Here is a 7,001-nt window from a genome sequence, read left to right on the forward strand (position 1 = left end):
TGCAATGAAAGAAAGGTCCACAATGATCACAATGCTTTACAGAATGAACCAGTTGCAATGAAAGAAGGGTCCACAATGATCACAATGCTATGTACTGGGCTTTACAGAATGAACCAGTTGCAATGAAAGAAGGGTCCACAATGATCACAATGCTATGTACTGGGCTTTACAGAATGAACCAGTTGCAATGAAATAAGGGTCCACAATCATCACAATGGTATTTAATGGGCTTTGAAGATTGAACCAGTTGCAATGAAATAAGGTTCCACAAAGGTCACAATGCTACATACTGGGCTTTACAGAATCAACCACTAGCAATGAAAGAAGGGTCCATAATGATCACATGCTACGTACTGGGCTTTACAGAATGAACCAATTGCAATGAAATAAGGGTCTATAATTAGGACAATGGTAAGTACTGGGTAGGCTTGTCCGATCGATAGAAAAAATGTTTCAATTCTCGTTTCTAAAGTAGGGGGTGCCAGCTCTTCGATATAGAAATTATTTCTTAATTTTTCACCCAAAATTTTCGGATATTTCCGAAAATTCGTAATGTTTCTAAAATGTTTCTAAAATGGCAGACGCGCATGCGCAATCGCCAAAAAACAGGAAACCGGGGGGACTTTTCTGGGGCTCTCCCACCCTCCTTTCTTGAGCTATTCTCATCAAATTTGGTACAGTGGGAGAACACAGTCCACACTCTTTGCTCAACAAATTGCAGAATGTTTCCTGTCTCCTATGATTTTTGGCAAATTTTCATAACTTTTTATAATACACTATTTTTCAATATTTGAAGAAACCTGTTCCTGGTTTGAAAGTCTTATTTCCTGTTCAATTGGGTTCTTATCACTGTAAAAGTCCCTCTTCTACTTGTGTAGACTTTGGATTAGAAATGCAGCACACGCCAAGGAATGCCTTGACAGGATTGGCAACGTCCTCTGGAAACTATAAATTGCTCTGGACCCTCTATTGAATCAAATCAATGTCTGACTTTGTGATTGCAGAAATAAAACTCAGCCCAAGGCTTGGGAATAGAAATGGAGCGTGAGGGAAGCAATGCCTTGGCAGGTGCCCCACGTCCTTTAGAAACTATTTCTTCCAATGTACCCTTTAGGTTTGAAAACAATGTGTGTCTTTGTGATTGCTGCAATAACACTCAGCCCGGGGGCTTGGGATTACAAACGGAGCGGGAGGGAAGCAATGCACTTGCAGGAACGCAGACGTCCTTCGGAAACTATTATTTTCAAGTTCCCCCCCCTTTCAGGATTGCAAAGAAGGGCTGATGTGGTGATTGCTAAATTCCAAAAAAGAAAACAGAAAGGCAAAGGGACTCCCTCTGGAGTAGAAAAGTAAAGCACCCCAAGCTCTGCACTTGACGGAACGCAGACGTCCTTTGGAAAATAAAAGTTCCCTAAAGCCACAGCAAGGACTCTGCCACAAGCCCCAAGCCAATTTCCCAAAAAAAACCACAATATCGAACCAGCAACAACAGACACTCTACCCCCAGTCACTTTGCCCTCTCTCCCCCAAGCAAGCAAGCAGCTTCCCAGCGCGTGCGAACCACCCTCTCTCCTCGGTATCCCAACCCAGAATGGCTTGGCTCAGTTGGGGAGGGGATTTTTATAGAGATCCTCCACGTGGACGCGGAGGACGCTAGCCCCCACCTTTTTCAGCCATTGTGGAAGTCTCTGATTGGCCAGGGAGCGGTAGCCATGTTAGGCTGCGCTAGGCTCCCATTCATGTTAGGTTGCAGAAACAAAAAAAATTTTTTTAAAAAAAATTTAAAAAAATATTTTAAAAAATTTTTTGGAAGGAAAAAATTTAACGAAAATTTTAAGAAACAATTAGAGAATGGGCCAACGATGGTTCGAATTACATTGCCAGTTGCGCCCAGGGAAAACGTTTCAATACTCGTATCAAAAAACGAGAACAATCCGAAATAATTACGAAACGAGAAACATAACGAATATTTGGACAACCCTATTAGGGACCCTTCTTTCATTGCAAGTGGTTGCTTCTGTAAAGCCCAGCTCAAAGCATTATGTTCATTTGTGGATCTTGCTTTTATTGCAAGAAGTTCATTCTGTAAAGCCCAGTACGTAGCATTGTGATCATTAGGGACCCTTCTTTCATTGCAAGAGGCTTCTTCTGTAAAGCCCAGTTCAAAGCATTATGTTCCTTGTGGATCCTCCTTTCATTGCAAGGGGTTCATTCTATAAAGCCCAGTACTTACCATTGTGCTAATTGTGGACCCTAGGATTGTGCTCATTGTGGACCCTTATTTCATTGCTAGTGTTTGATTCTGTAAAGCCCAGTACGTAGCATTGTGACCTTTGTGGAACCTTATTTCTTTGCAACTGGTTCAATCTTCAAAGCCCATTAAATACCATTGTGATCATTGTGGACCCTTATTTCTTTGCAACTGGTTCATTCTGTAAAGCCTAGTACATAGGATTGTGCTCATTGTGGACCCTTATTTCATTGCAAGTGGTTAATTCTGTAAAGCCCAGTACATAGCATTGTGATCATTGTGGACCCTTATTTCTTTGCAACTGGTTCATTCTGTAAAGCCTAGTACATAGGATTGTGCTCATTGTGGACCCTTCTTTCATTGCAAGAGGTTGCTTCTGTAAAGCCCAGCTCAAAGCATTATGTTCATTACTGCATCTTGCTTTCATTGCAAGTGGTTGATGCTGTAAAGCCCAGTATGTAGCATTGTGACCTTTGTGGAACCTTATTTCATTGCAAGTGGTTGATGCTGTAAAACCCAGTACGTAGCATGTGATCATTATGGACCCTTCTTTCATTGCTAGTGGTTGATGCTGTAAAGCCCAGCTCAAAGCATTATGTTCATTTGTGGATCTTGCTTTCATTGCAAGTGGTTGATGCTGTAAAGCCCAGCTCAAAGCATTATGTTCATTTGTGGATCTTGCTTTCATTGCAAGAAGTTCATTCTGTAAAACCCAGTACGTAGCATGTGATCATTATGGACCCTTCTTTCATTGCTAGTGGTTGATGCTGTAAAGCCCAGCTCAAAGCATTATGTTCATTTGTGGATCTTGCTTTCATTGCAAGTGGTTGATGCTGTAAAGCCCAGCTCAAAGCATTATGTTCATTTGTGGATCTTGCTTTCATTGCAAGTGGTTGATGCTGTAAAGCCCAGTACATAGCATTGTAAATAGAGGGAGAAAACATGGAGACAGTGACAGGCTTTGTATTTCTAGTTGCGAAGATGATTGCAGACGCAGACTGCAGCCAGGAAATCAGAAGACGTTTCCTTCTTGGGAGAAGAGCAATGGCCAACCTCAATGATAAAATAGTGAAGAGCAGAGACATCTCACAGGCAATGAAGGATAGCATAGTGACAGCAGTGGTATTCCCCGTAGTAACCTATGGATGCGAAAGAGAGCTGGACCATGAGGAACGCTGAGTGAGGGAAGAGAGACACCTTTGAACTGTGGAGTTGGAGGACAATGCTGAGTGTGCCTTGGACATTGTCAAGAAGGTCCACACAGTCCATCCTCCAGGAAAGAAAGCCCAGTGGCTGCTCACTGGAGGGAAGGATATGAGAGACAAAGATGAAGTCCTTTGGCCACATCGTGAGAAGACAGGAAAGCTTGGAGAAGAGAATGATGCTGGGGAAAAGGGAAGGAAAAAGGAAGAGGAGCCGACCAAGGGCAAAGTGGATGGACGGGATCCTTGAAGGGACTGACTCCACCTTGAAGGAGCTGCGGGTGGCCCCGACTGCCGACAGGGAGCTCTGGCCTGGGCTGGTCCAGGAGGTCACGAAGAGTCGGAAGCAACTGAACGAATCAACAACAACAAAGGTCCCATAGGAAGTCTTGAGTGGGATGGTTTCACTCCATAGAATGTAATAAAAGTCTTATAGCAGGAAGGGAAGCCTCCTTGGCCCCTCTGCTAACCCTGCTCTTCTCCTTCTTTACAGACATCATGCCCAGGTGGCTGGGATGCTTGTGCCGGTCGAGACGTGTGTCTGGAGAGGACAGAGGAAGGGGAGTGGCTGGTCCACCCTCCAAGTGGAGTATCCTGTGGAGGCAAGTAAAGAGCTGCGTCCTCAGTTGTGTGACCTGCAGGCCTGCAGAGGAGATACAGCAGAAGCGCAGGAGGCAGGCCTTTGCAAGACAGAAGGCAAAAAAATGGGGACATCTGAACAGCAGGTGTCCCTGTTTGGCCACAATAGTAGAAAAGGAGGAGGAGGAGGAGGAGGAGGAGGAGGAGGAGGAAGAGGAGGAGGAGAAGGAGGAAGAGGAGGAGGAGAAGGAGGAGGAAGCCATCTTGGAGGACCTGGAGGAGCCGTCGGAGCCCAGGATCCACGAAAGGAGGAGGAGCGGCCTGGCCAGCCTGCGTCCTCCTCTGGACGTGATCCTGGAGGACCTGGAGGAAGGCGGGCAGGTGGAGCCGGTGGAGCCCAGGATCTTCCAAAGGAGGGGGAGCGGCCTGGCCAGCCTGCGTCCTTCTCCGGAGGTGATCCTGGAAGACCTGGAGGAGGCAGACGGGGGCGTGTAGGTGTCGGGGCGGCGGCGGACCTCTGCCCTTCTTCGTGGCCCCATGGATCGCTCCGACGGGAGTCTGCTGCGTCTAGACCAGGCCCTCCGGGAACATCTGGGCCCTCCTTGGCAGAGAGTGGCCCGCCCACGCTTCCCAGCGGGACCCCGTGGTGCCGCTGCGGGGCTTCCAACGGGGAGCGTGGGCGGAGCCCCCTCGGCCAAGGACTGGGCGGGGCTACATCACCCGGGAGACGCAGCAGACAACCCTTGGCGCGATTCACAGGGACCACGAAGGAGAGCAGAGGTCCGTTGGTACCATCTCCGTCCCTGGCTCCTGCATGTCCTCGTCTATGCAGCACCATCGCAACCTCCTCCGTCTCCACGGCTCGTCCCTGCAGAAACCTCCTCCATGGTCTAGAACATCTCGCCGGCTACTCCATGGCTGAGCCTACGCCATCGCTCAGCTCTGAGGCCCCACCATCCTGGTCCTTCATCATTTCTGAGGCACTCTGGTGCATTTCTCATGGAATCCTAGAGTCGGAAGAGACCTCATGGGCCATCCAGTCCAACCCCATTCTGCCGAGAAGCAGAATTGCCAACTACGGTCCTTCCATGGGAGCATATCTACAACTCCTTCAGGAGAAATGCCGCCGGTTCATAACAAACCCCCAGAAGAGGACAGATCCGTCCCCAGCACCCTGAGCAAGAGGCCACCTTCACCGCGCATCGCCAGGCACAGATGGCTAAGCGCACAGCCGATCCCACCGGCAAGATGCCGCTCAAGCCATCGCCATTCACCGGCTTGCTTGGTTTTGCTCTTCCGGCCTTTCCTGCTCTTCAACGCAGGAACGGAGGAGAAGTTAAGACCCAACCAAGATGTTGACATCCTTGCTGCGACATGCACCATGGCCTCCCAACCACACACCAGTATCTGAGATCTCGCTGGCAGTCTCTCCCTCGGCATCGATTCAATACGACCTCCTACAGACAGCAGTCGAGGACGTCACCGGCGGCACCACCTCCACCACCAGCAAGACCAACCAAACCCACCGAGACAGAGGAACCACTTTCCACAATCAACCCAGCCACGCCACCGAGTTTGACTGTTCCCAGGGCGATGCAGATGGCTCCTCCGATACGGATGCAAGCAGCATCACATCCACACAACTTCCAAGGACTGAACCCATTACCACTGACCAAGCGCCCCACCCATTACGCTGAAACATGGTCTACCGTCACCTCCGATGCATGGGTGCTCGGCATGGTCTCAAGAGACACACCTCAGAATTGGAAGAGTTGCCCAAGACAGGACCAATGCTGTGACTCCAGAGTCACCTGCCATCTCTGAGGAAGCCAAAGCCTCCTCGCCAAAGGAGCCACCCAACGGATCCACTCGAACCCAAACCCACTCTCCTTGTCAAAGTGCCATCCAAAGAGGGATACCGGACCTTGGCTCCCCAAATTCCTTCCTCATCCTGAGGAAATTCAGAATGGTGACCATCTGCTCCATGCTGGACTCGTTTGCCACCATCAACCTCAGGGATGCTTATTGTCATACTTGAGTCCGTCACTCCCACCGCAGGTGCCTGGTCTTCTCCGTCGGTCGTGAAACAGGCCACTTCTCCTCCTCCCATCCGGCCTAGCGACAGCACCCGGCATCTTCACCACGCGCATGGCGGTTGTGGCAGCATGGCTCCGGAGACAACGCATCGCCCTCGGCCCTTATCCCGACGATTGGCTCATCGCAGCTCAACCGAATGGCTCAGGCAGCACATATGCACCACGCTGTCCCTTCTCCACTCTCTCGGTCTCCTTCTCAAGGCCAAAACGTCCTCCTCACCCTTCAAGGCCCACCACGTTCATCAACATCCTCCTCGACTCCAGCATCGGAAAGGCCTTCCTCCCACGGGACAGATTCCACTCCATCCGTGCGGAGATCCACCGATGCCACCGAAGGTCCAGAAGATCCCCAGGCACATGGCCTCTGCTGCAGGGGTGACAACCATGGCCTGACTCAGAAGACGACCTCCCAACGTTGGTTCCTGGACAATTTCAATGCGTGATGTCGAAGGCTTTCATGGCTGGAATCAGCAACTGGGTTGCTGAGAGCTTTCCAGGCTGTGTGGCCATGCTCCAGAAGCATTCTCTCCTGACGTTTCACCCACATCTATGGCAGGCATCCTCAGGTTGTGAGGTCTGTTGGAAACTCTGTTGGACTCAATGTTGCCATCGGCCCTCTTGATTAGCATGGAATGGCCTTGAAGCTTCAAAGCCTGGCTGCTTCCTACCTGGGGGAATTCTTTATGTGTTTGAGCTCTACAAGCCAACGGAAGAGTTGCAAGGCCAGGAAAAAGCCACGAGAGGAAAAGCAAAGATCCACCGAGAGGAAAAATGTTCTGACCATATATCAACCATGGACTGCATAGGGAAGCTGAAGAAGAAACACAACCTACAAACTATCTATGGACCCACCAAGGAAATCCATCAGATGCT

This window comes from Anolis carolinensis, unplaced genomic scaffold (genome assembly GCF_035594765.1).
Source record: "Anolis carolinensis isolate JA03-04 unplaced genomic scaffold, rAnoCar3.1.pri scaffold_7, whole genome shotgun sequence".
Classification (NCBI taxonomy): Eukaryota; Metazoa; Chordata; class Lepidosauria; order Squamata; family Dactyloidae; genus Anolis; species Anolis carolinensis.